Below are 8,662 nucleotides of genomic sequence, written 5' to 3'. Positions count from 1 at the left end.
CCCATCAGTCGACGGTGCAGAGATGGATTTCTGAGGTGGAACTCTAGCCACAGTGTTATTCAAATGATGCTGATGATGTGCAGTGCTGTGAAGATGTGTGTGAAATGTTAAAATTGACTACTAGGGCAAAACATCAAGTTTAATAAGGATTGTCCTAGTGTGAAAAATAAAATTACGCCTGATAGTCTGAAAATATAACTACATCCTGGCGCTGTGCAGTGAGGTCAACATGTTTCAGCCGAGCGGAACAACTGTCCGGCTTTCTTCAGGACCCAGAATGGATAGCTACTGCAAAAAAGTGCAAGTGAGAAAAATATGGAAATTATTAAAAATATTACTGGGCAACAAATATTCAATTACTCCTACCAGGAACTTGGATCCCCAATGTAATCTGATGGGATTGAATTAGTTCTAACCGTCTGTACCCCTCACTAGCTTCCTCTCGGACGCTAGAGAGGGGTACCGACGGTTAGAGCGGGGCCTCATTTTCCCGAGCGGTTGCCGGGCGAGGTGAGGTTACCTCCCACATAATGATGGGAAAGGGCAACTAATTCAATCCCACCAGATTACATTGGGGATCCAAGTTCCTGGTAGGAGTAATTTAAGATTACTTTAAGATTACCTATAGAAGTTTACATTTCCACATTTTCCTGCGCACCTTTCAGGCTGCCTCCTCTTGTTATTAGCCTCTGTGTCCTTAATAAAATCCAGATTTTCTGCCCAGCAGCCTGTGAAAAAATCTAAATTATTTACAAGAGTTCAAACTCTGAAGTATTGGCATAGATTTTGGCTTTGCTCCTATGTCCCAAGACCTTTCCTTCAGTAAAGAGCCTTCTCACCTCTCCTATGCGTTCAATTCACCGCTCTATGCCATACACCCTCCTCTCTGTCTCGCTGCGAAATTTGCACCCCTTCCCACCCCCCATTGCCTGGCCATCTCTAAAGTCATGCAGATCCAGAAATACTGAACTATGGCCAGAACTGACAGGGCAGAGCTGCAATGAGCCCCTGAGAACCGGCTTCACAGGGAGCAACGAACCAGGGCCAGAGGCAGCGAGACCGCCTCTGGCTCTTTGTAGTGTGTGCGCACGCTCACATCTCAAATCCCAGCAGTGCCAGCACTGTTTTTATTTGTAAGACCAGCAGGCTGTCGACCAGCCTTGTCCCTTGCACATCTCTTTGTGCTTCAGGAAGCAGCTCTGCACGCGGAACTTGCACCCACAGTCTTCGCATGCATACAGGGTACGATTTTGGGTTTTCATGTGCTCCGTCAGATGGTGTTTCAGTTTGAACTTCTTGTTGCAAATAGAGCAGCCAAAAGGCCGGAGGCTGAAGGTCAACATGATGTGCCGATCTCGCTTGGGCTTTACGGCAAAGCGTTTCCCACAAAGACAACCAATCTTTTTGTCATCGGGCGCAGCCATGATCTTGACGTGGGCATGGATCACTTGCCCGTGAACGGTGTGAGCGATGATTTCATTCCCATGGAGGTCCACTGGCTTGGGTGTTAGCTGAGGGAACCCTACCTGATTGGACATTTTCCCCATGTAGATTAGGTGCCCATCATAGGGAACTAGATAGCTCACCTCACTGCCCGACTGAAAGTCCGATGAACAGATGCTCTGTAGCTCTGACATGCCATGGGCACGGCCATGGCCCAGAGATTTCAGAAGGTTTGCCTCATGACCAGGGAAAGTGAAGCCTTCATCCTGCTCAAAGCGTTCCTGCTTGATGTAAAAGATCTTCGAGTCCTTAGAAGAAAAGCATTCCTGCTCCACCCTGGATGAAGATTCCTTGTAGGAGCAGCTCCCACATTACTCCCCTCCACTTCCTCCAGGAGCATGTTTCCAGACTTGTCTGTTGACCTGCTGGGGACCTGGGGCTGTTCTTCATCATCTTTATCGTCGTCATCATCATCATCTTCATTGGATACCTGGATTCTGAGGACATCATCATCCTGACAATCATCAGATTTCTGGGCAGATGCAGAGTCTTCCCTCTGGTGGAGCACATCTGCGGTACCACTATCCCCCTCGTCCCGCTGGGCCACCATTGCCGCTGCTGGAAGACCGGCTCTCACTGGCCCTGCTGGACCACTTTGGGCCGGAGACGCCCTCCCTCTCCTTCAGGATCTCTGAGCAGCGCTCAACCACCTGCCACATTTGGAGGCCACTGGCCACCAGAAGGTGGCTGGCAAAGCCTCCACATTCACCCGTAGCCGGCCTGAGCGGATGAGCTGCAGGAGGCTTTCGAGGCGTCAGGCTCGATGGCGCCGGGCAGCACCCTGCAGCTGGCGTCATCGAGGAGCAGCTTGTCAGGAGGTTTGGTGCCTGGAAGACGTGGCCCTGCACGTGCGGCAGGCTTCAGGCTCGATGGCGCCGGGTAGCACCCTGCAGCTGGCGTCATCGAGGAGCAGCTTGTCAGGAGGTTTGGTGCCTGGAAGACGCGGCCCTGCACGTGCGGCAGGCTTCAGGCTCGATGGCGCCGGGTAGCACCCTGCAGCTGGCGTCATCGAGGAGCAGCTTGTCAGGAGGTTTGGTGCCTGGAAGACGCTGCCCTGCACGTGCGGCAGGCTTCAGGCTCGCTGGCGCCGGGTAGCACCCTGCAGCTGGCGTCATCGAGGAGCAGCTTGTCAGGAGGTTTGGTGCCTGGAAGACGCGGCCCTGCACGTGCGGCAGGCTTCAGGCTCGATGGCGCAGGGTAGCACCCTGCAGCTGGCGTCATCGAGGAGCAGCTTGTCAGGAGGTTTGGTGCCTGGAAGACGCGGCCCTGCACGTGCGGCAGGCTTCAGGCTCGATGGCGCCGGGTAGCACCCTGCAGCTGGCGTCATCGAGGAGCAGCTTGTCAGGAGGTTTGGTGCCTGGAAGACGCGGCCCTGCACGTGCGGCAGGCTTCAGGCTCGATGGCGCCGGGCAGCACCCTGCAGCTGGCGTCATCGAGGAGCAGCTTGTCAGGAGGTTTGGTGCCTGGAAGACGCGGCCCTGCACGTGCGGCAGGCTTCAGGCTCGATGGCGCCGGGTAGCACCCTGCAGCTGGTGTCATCGAGGAGCAGCTTGTCAGGAGGTTTGGTGCCTGGAAGACGCGGCCCTGCACGTGCGGCAGGCTTCAGGCTCGATGGCGCCGGGCAGCACCCTGCAGCTGGCGTCATCGAGGAGCAGCTTGTCAGGAGGTTTGGTGCCTGGAAGACGCGGCCCTGCATGTGCGGCAGGCTTCAGGCTCGATGGCGCCGGGTAGCACCCTGCAGCTGGCGTCATCGAGGAGCAGCTTGTCAGGAGGTTTGGTGCCTGGAAGACGCGGCCCTGCACGTGCGGCAGGCTTCAGGCTCGATGGCGCCGGGTAGCACCCTGCAGCTGGCGTCATCGAGGAGCAGCTTGTCAGGAGGTTTGGTGCCTGGAAGACGCTGCCCTGCACGTGCGACAGGCTTCAGGCTCGATGGCGCAGGGTAGCACCCTGCAGCTGGCGTCATCGAGGAGCAGCTTGTCAGGAGGTTTGGTGCCTGGAAGACGCGGCCCTGCACGTGCGGCAGGCTTCAGGCTCGATGGCGCCGGGTAGCACCCTGCAGCTGGCGTCATCGAGGAGCAGCTTGTCAGGAGGTTTGGTGCCTGGAAGACGCGGCCCTGCACGTGCGGCAGGCTTCAGGCTCGATGGCGCCGGGTAGCACCCTGCAGCTGCCGTCACGGGTAGCACCCTGCAGCTGGCGTCATCGAGGAGCAGCTTGTCAGGAGGTTTGGTGCCTGGAAGACGCGGCCCTGCACGTGCGGCAGGCTTCAGGCACGATGGCGCCGGGTAGCACCCTGCAGCTGGCGTCATCGAGGAGCAGCTTGTCAGGAGGTTTGGTGCCTGGAAGACGCGGCCCTGCACGTGCGGCAGGCTTCAGGCTCGATGGCGCCGGGTAGCACCCTGCAGCTGGCGTCATCGAGGAGCAGCTTGTCAGGAGGTTTGGTGCCTGGAAGACGCGGCTCTGCACGTGCGGCAGGCTTCAGGCTCGATGGCGCCGGGTAGCACCCTGCAGCTGGCGTCATCGAGGAGCAGCTTGTCAGGAGGTTTGGTGCCTGGAAGACGTGGCCCTGCACGTGCGGCAGGCTTCAGGCTCGATGGCGCCGGGTTATCACCCTGCAGCTGGCGTCATCGAGGAGCAGCTTGTCAGGAGGTTTGGTGCCTGGAAGACGCGGCCCTGCACGTGCGGCAGGCTTCAGGCTCGATGGCGCCGGGTAGCACCCTGCAGCTGGCGTCATCGACGAGCAGCTTGTCAGGAGGTTTGGTGCCTGGAAGACGTGGCCCTGCACGTGCGGCAGGCTTCAGGCTCGATGGCGCCGGGTAGCACCCTGCAGCTGGCGTCATCGAGGAGCAGCTTGTCAGGAGGTTTGGTGCCTGGAAGACGCGGCCCTGCACGTGCGGCAGGCTTCAGGCTCGATGGCGCCGGGTAGCACCCTGCAGCTGGCGTCATCGAGGAGCAGCTTGTCAGGAGGTTTGGTGCCTGGAAGACGCGGCCCTGCACGTGCGGCAGGCTTCAGGCTCGATGGCGCAGGGTAGCACCCTGCAGCTGGCGTCATCGAGGAGCAGCTTGTCAGGAGGTTTGGTGCCTGGAAGACGCGGGCCTGCACGTGCGGCAGGCTTCAGGCTCGATGGCGCCGGGTAGCACCCTGCAGCTGGCGTCATCGAGGAGCAGCTTGTCAGGAGGTTTGGTGCCTGGAAGACGCGGCCCTGCACGTGCGGCAGGCTTCAGGCTCGATGGCGCCGGGTAGCACCCTGCAGCTGGCGTCATCGAGGAGCAGCTTGTCAGGAGGTTTGGTGCCTGGAAGACGCGGCCCTGCACGTGCGGCAGGCTTCAGGCTCGATGGCGCCGGGTAGCACCCTGCAGCTGGCGTCATCGAGGAGCAGCTTGTCAGGAGGTTTGGTGCCTGGAAGACGCGGCCCTGCACGCGCGGCAGGCTTCAGGCTCGATGGCGCCGGGTAGCACCCTGCAGCTGGCGTCATCGACGAGCAGCTTGTCAGGAGGTTTGGTGCCTGGAAGACGCGGCCCTGCACGTGCGGCAGGCTTCAGGCTCGATGGCGCCGGGTAGCACCCTGCAGATGGCGTCATCGAGGAGCAGCTTGTCAGGAGGTTTGGTGCCTGGAAGACGCGGCCCTGCACGTGCGGCAGGCTTCAGGCTCGATGGCGCCGGGTAGCACCCTGCAGCTGGCGTCATCGAGGAGCAGCTTGTCAGGAGGTTTGGTGCCTGGAAGACGCGGCCCTGCACGTACGGCAGGCTTCAGGCTCGATGGCGCCGGGCAGCACCCTGCAGCTGGCGTCATCGAGGAGCAGCTTGTCCGGAGGGTTGGTACCTGGAAGACGCGGCCCTGCACGTGCGGCAGGCTTCAGGCTCGATGGCGCAGGGTAGCACCCTGCAGCTGGCGTCATCGAGGAGCCGCTTGTCAGGAGGTTTGGTGCCTGGAAGACGCGGCCCTGCACGTGCGGCAGGCTTCAGGCTCGATGGCGCAGGGTAGCACCCTGCAGCTGGCGTCATCGAGGAGCAGCTTGTCAGGAGGTTTGGTGCCTGGAAGACGCGGCCCTGCACGTGCGGCAGGCTTCAGGCTCGATGGCGCCGGGCAGCACCCTGCAGCTGGCGTCATCGAGGAGCAGCTTGTCAGGAGGTTTGGTGCCTGGAAGACGCGGCCCTGCACGTGCGGCAGGCTTCAGGCTCGATGGCGCCGGGCAGCACCCTGCAGCTGGCGTCATCGAGGAGCAGCTTGTCAGGAGGTTTGGTGCCTGGAAGACGCGGCCCTGCACGTGCGGCAGGCTTCAGGCTCGATGGCGCAGGGTAGCACCCTGCAGCTGGCGTCATCGAGGAGCCGCTTGTCAGGAGGTTTGGTGCCTGGAAGACGCGGCCCTGCACGTGCGGCAGGCTTCAGGCTCGATGGCGCCGGGTAGCACCCTGCAGCTGGCGTCATCGAGGAGCAGCTTGTCAGGAGGTTTGGTGCCTGGAAGACGCGGCCCTGCACGTGCGGCAGGCTTCAGGCTCGATGGCGCCGGGTAGCACCCTGCAGCTGGCGTCATCGAGGAGCAGCTTGTCAGGAGGTTTGGTGCCTGGAAGACGCGGCCCTGCACGTGCGGCAGGCTTCAGGCTCGATGGCGCCGGGTAGCACCCTGCAGCTGGCGTCATCGAGGAGCAGCTTGTCAGGAGGTTTGGTGCCTGGAAGACGCGGCCCTGCACGTGCGGCAGGCTTCAGGCTCGATGGCGCCGGGTAGCACCCTGCAGCTGGCGTCATCGAGGAGCAGCTTGTCAGGAGGTTTGGTGCCTGGAAGACGCAGCCCTGCACGTGCGGCAGGCTTCAGGCTCGATGGCGCCGGGTAGCACCCTGCAGCTGGCGTCATCGAGGAGCAGCTTGTCAGGAGGTTTGGTGCCTGGAAGACGCGGCCCTGCACGTGCGGCAGGCTTCAGGCTCGATGGCGCCGGGTAGCACCCTGCAGCTGGCGTCATCGACGAGCAGCTTGTCAGGAGGTTTGGTGCCTGGAAGACGTGGCCCTGCACGTGCGGCAGGCTTCAGGCTCGATGGCGCCGGGTAGCACCCTGCAGATGGCGTCATCGAGGAGCAGCTTGTCAGGAGGTTTGGTGCCTGGAAGACGCGGCCCTGCACGTGCGGCAGGCTTCAGGCTCGATGGCGCCGGGTAGCACCCTGCAGCTGGCGTCATCGAGGAGCAGCTTGTCAGGAGGTTTGGTGCCTGGAAGACGCGGCCCTGCACGTACGGCAGGCTTCAGGCTCGATGGCGCCGGGCAGCACCCTGCAGCTGGCGTCATCGAGGAGCAGCTTGTCCGGAGGGTTGGTACCTGGAAGACGCGGCCCTGCACGTGCGGCAGGCTTCAGGCTCGATGGCGCCGGGTAGCACCCTGCAGCTGGCGTCATCGAGGAGCAGCTTGTCAGGAGGTTTGGTGCCTGGAAGACGCGGCCCTGCATGTGCGGCAGGCTTCAGGCTCGATGGCGCCGGGTAGCACCCTGCAGCTGGCGTCATCGAGGAGCAGCTTGTCAGGAGGTTTGGTGCCTGGAAGACGCGGCCCTGCACGTGCGGCAGGCTTCAGGCTCGATGGCGCAGGGTAGCACCCTGCAGCTGGCGTCATCGAGGAGCCGCTTGTCAGGAGGTTTGGTGCCTGGAAGACGCGGCCCTGCACGTGCGGCAGGCTTCAGGCTCGATGGCGCAGGGTAGCACCCTGCAGCTGGCGTCATCGAGGAGCAGCTTGTCAGGAGGTTTGGTGCCTGGAAGACGCGGCCCTGCACGTGCACACTGATGTTGCAGACCTTCCCCTCCAGCCGGAGGCCCGCGCTGTAGTGCGGAAACTGAATGTGGATGGTTCTGGTCTGGGGCTCCATGGCACAACCAGACCCAGAAGTAGAACTGTGTAAAGGGGTAAACAAAAAAACAAGAGTCAAAGGGAGAACTAACAAGTGGAGACCGCAATGGGAGGAGGGGGAAACAAGAAGCAAGAGTGAATTAGGAGGCACAAAGAAAGCATGGTGTGAAAAGAGTAAATAAAAGGAGAGGAATACTAACTGCAGGGAGTGATGGGTGTAAGGTGGAGGGAGGGGGTGGCAAGGCAAATAAAGCAGGGTCACAGATAAGAGCAGTGATGATGAGGAGTGATAAAGGGGAGAATGAGGAAGGGTGAGAAGTCGAGAGGGGAGTTCTGCAAGTGGGGACTACAGAGGGAGGGATGCTGAAAAAAGAAGGCTAACAGAGAAAGGTCAAGTTGGAACAAGGAAAGAGTAGTGAGAAGGAAGGGCAAGTATAGCAATAAGGAAGGGGAGGGCGAAGTTGGGAAGTGGCGATATGGAAGGGGGAGAGTAGAGACAGAAAGGAGGATGAGAGGAAAGGCTATGATAGGAAGGGGAAAAAGAGGAAGCTGAAGGAGGAAGGTGGATTGTAAGGTTTCAGAATAGGAGGCAGAGGTTGAAAAGATAGAGCTGGTGAATGAAGTAACTGTGAGGAAAGGTTTCTGGGAACATTAATATCCCATTCCTCCAGCTCACTCTACCTTTAACACGTCTTCGCCTCAAGTGCATTATCCCCATGTATTACACTAATGGGGCTGGAGCCCCCTATGAAAGGTGGGTGTGTTCTCTTCCACCATGGAAGATTCTCCTACACAGTGCAAGACTGAAGAAGTCTCTCTCAGACACACCTCTAACAAAACCATCCAAGCCAGATCCATCCTCCAATGGATGGAGAAAGATGTTCAAAAACATTTCACAACAACTTGGCTCTTTAAACAATAAGCGGCCAGCTCTCTGCTTATCCTTCCAGTCGATAGCGCCGAGACACCTATGGGTATTTGTGCGCTTTAGAAGTTATTAACATGACATCTCTCTTACACACAGCAGTCCAAGAAACAATAACAATTCTCCTTCGCCCACCAATGTGCTGTACAACATCTAAGACATTGGGTAAACCAGAGTTTCCTTTTACTTCACTCAATGGGCACAAATGATGTAAGATCCCCTGTGCCTTTAACTGTTGAGCCAGGTTTTCAGCTTTCCAATGCTCACTCTCTAGCAATTTTGTGCCAGAGTCAACAGTCGCAAGAGAGTCTGGTTGGAATGACAAAGTTGTGAGTACTACATGCCACCTAACGCATGCTACATGCGAAGGCTAGAGCAGGCTTCTACTCAAGATGCAAAGCACAAACAT

The 8,662-nt window shown here is 59.1% G+C and overlaps 1 pseudogene; it reads right to left on the bottom strand.

The window, feature by feature from the left end:
- Positions 1–1,044: 1,044 nt before the first annotated feature.
- On the bottom strand, positions 1,045–7,362 carry LOC147662138 (zinc finger and BTB domain-containing protein 9-like; annotated as a pseudogene).
- Between the last annotated feature and the right edge of the window lie 1,300 nt (positions 7,363–8,662).

Source organism: Lissotriton vulgaris, unplaced genomic scaffold, assembly GCF_964263255.1.
Source record: "Lissotriton vulgaris unplaced genomic scaffold, aLisVul1.2 SCAFFOLD_977, whole genome shotgun sequence".
Lineage (NCBI taxonomy): Eukaryota > Metazoa > Chordata > Amphibia > Caudata > Salamandridae > Lissotriton > Lissotriton vulgaris.
Note: the sequence above shows the minus strand (reverse complement) of the source record. Positions and strands in the feature narration are given on the sequence as shown.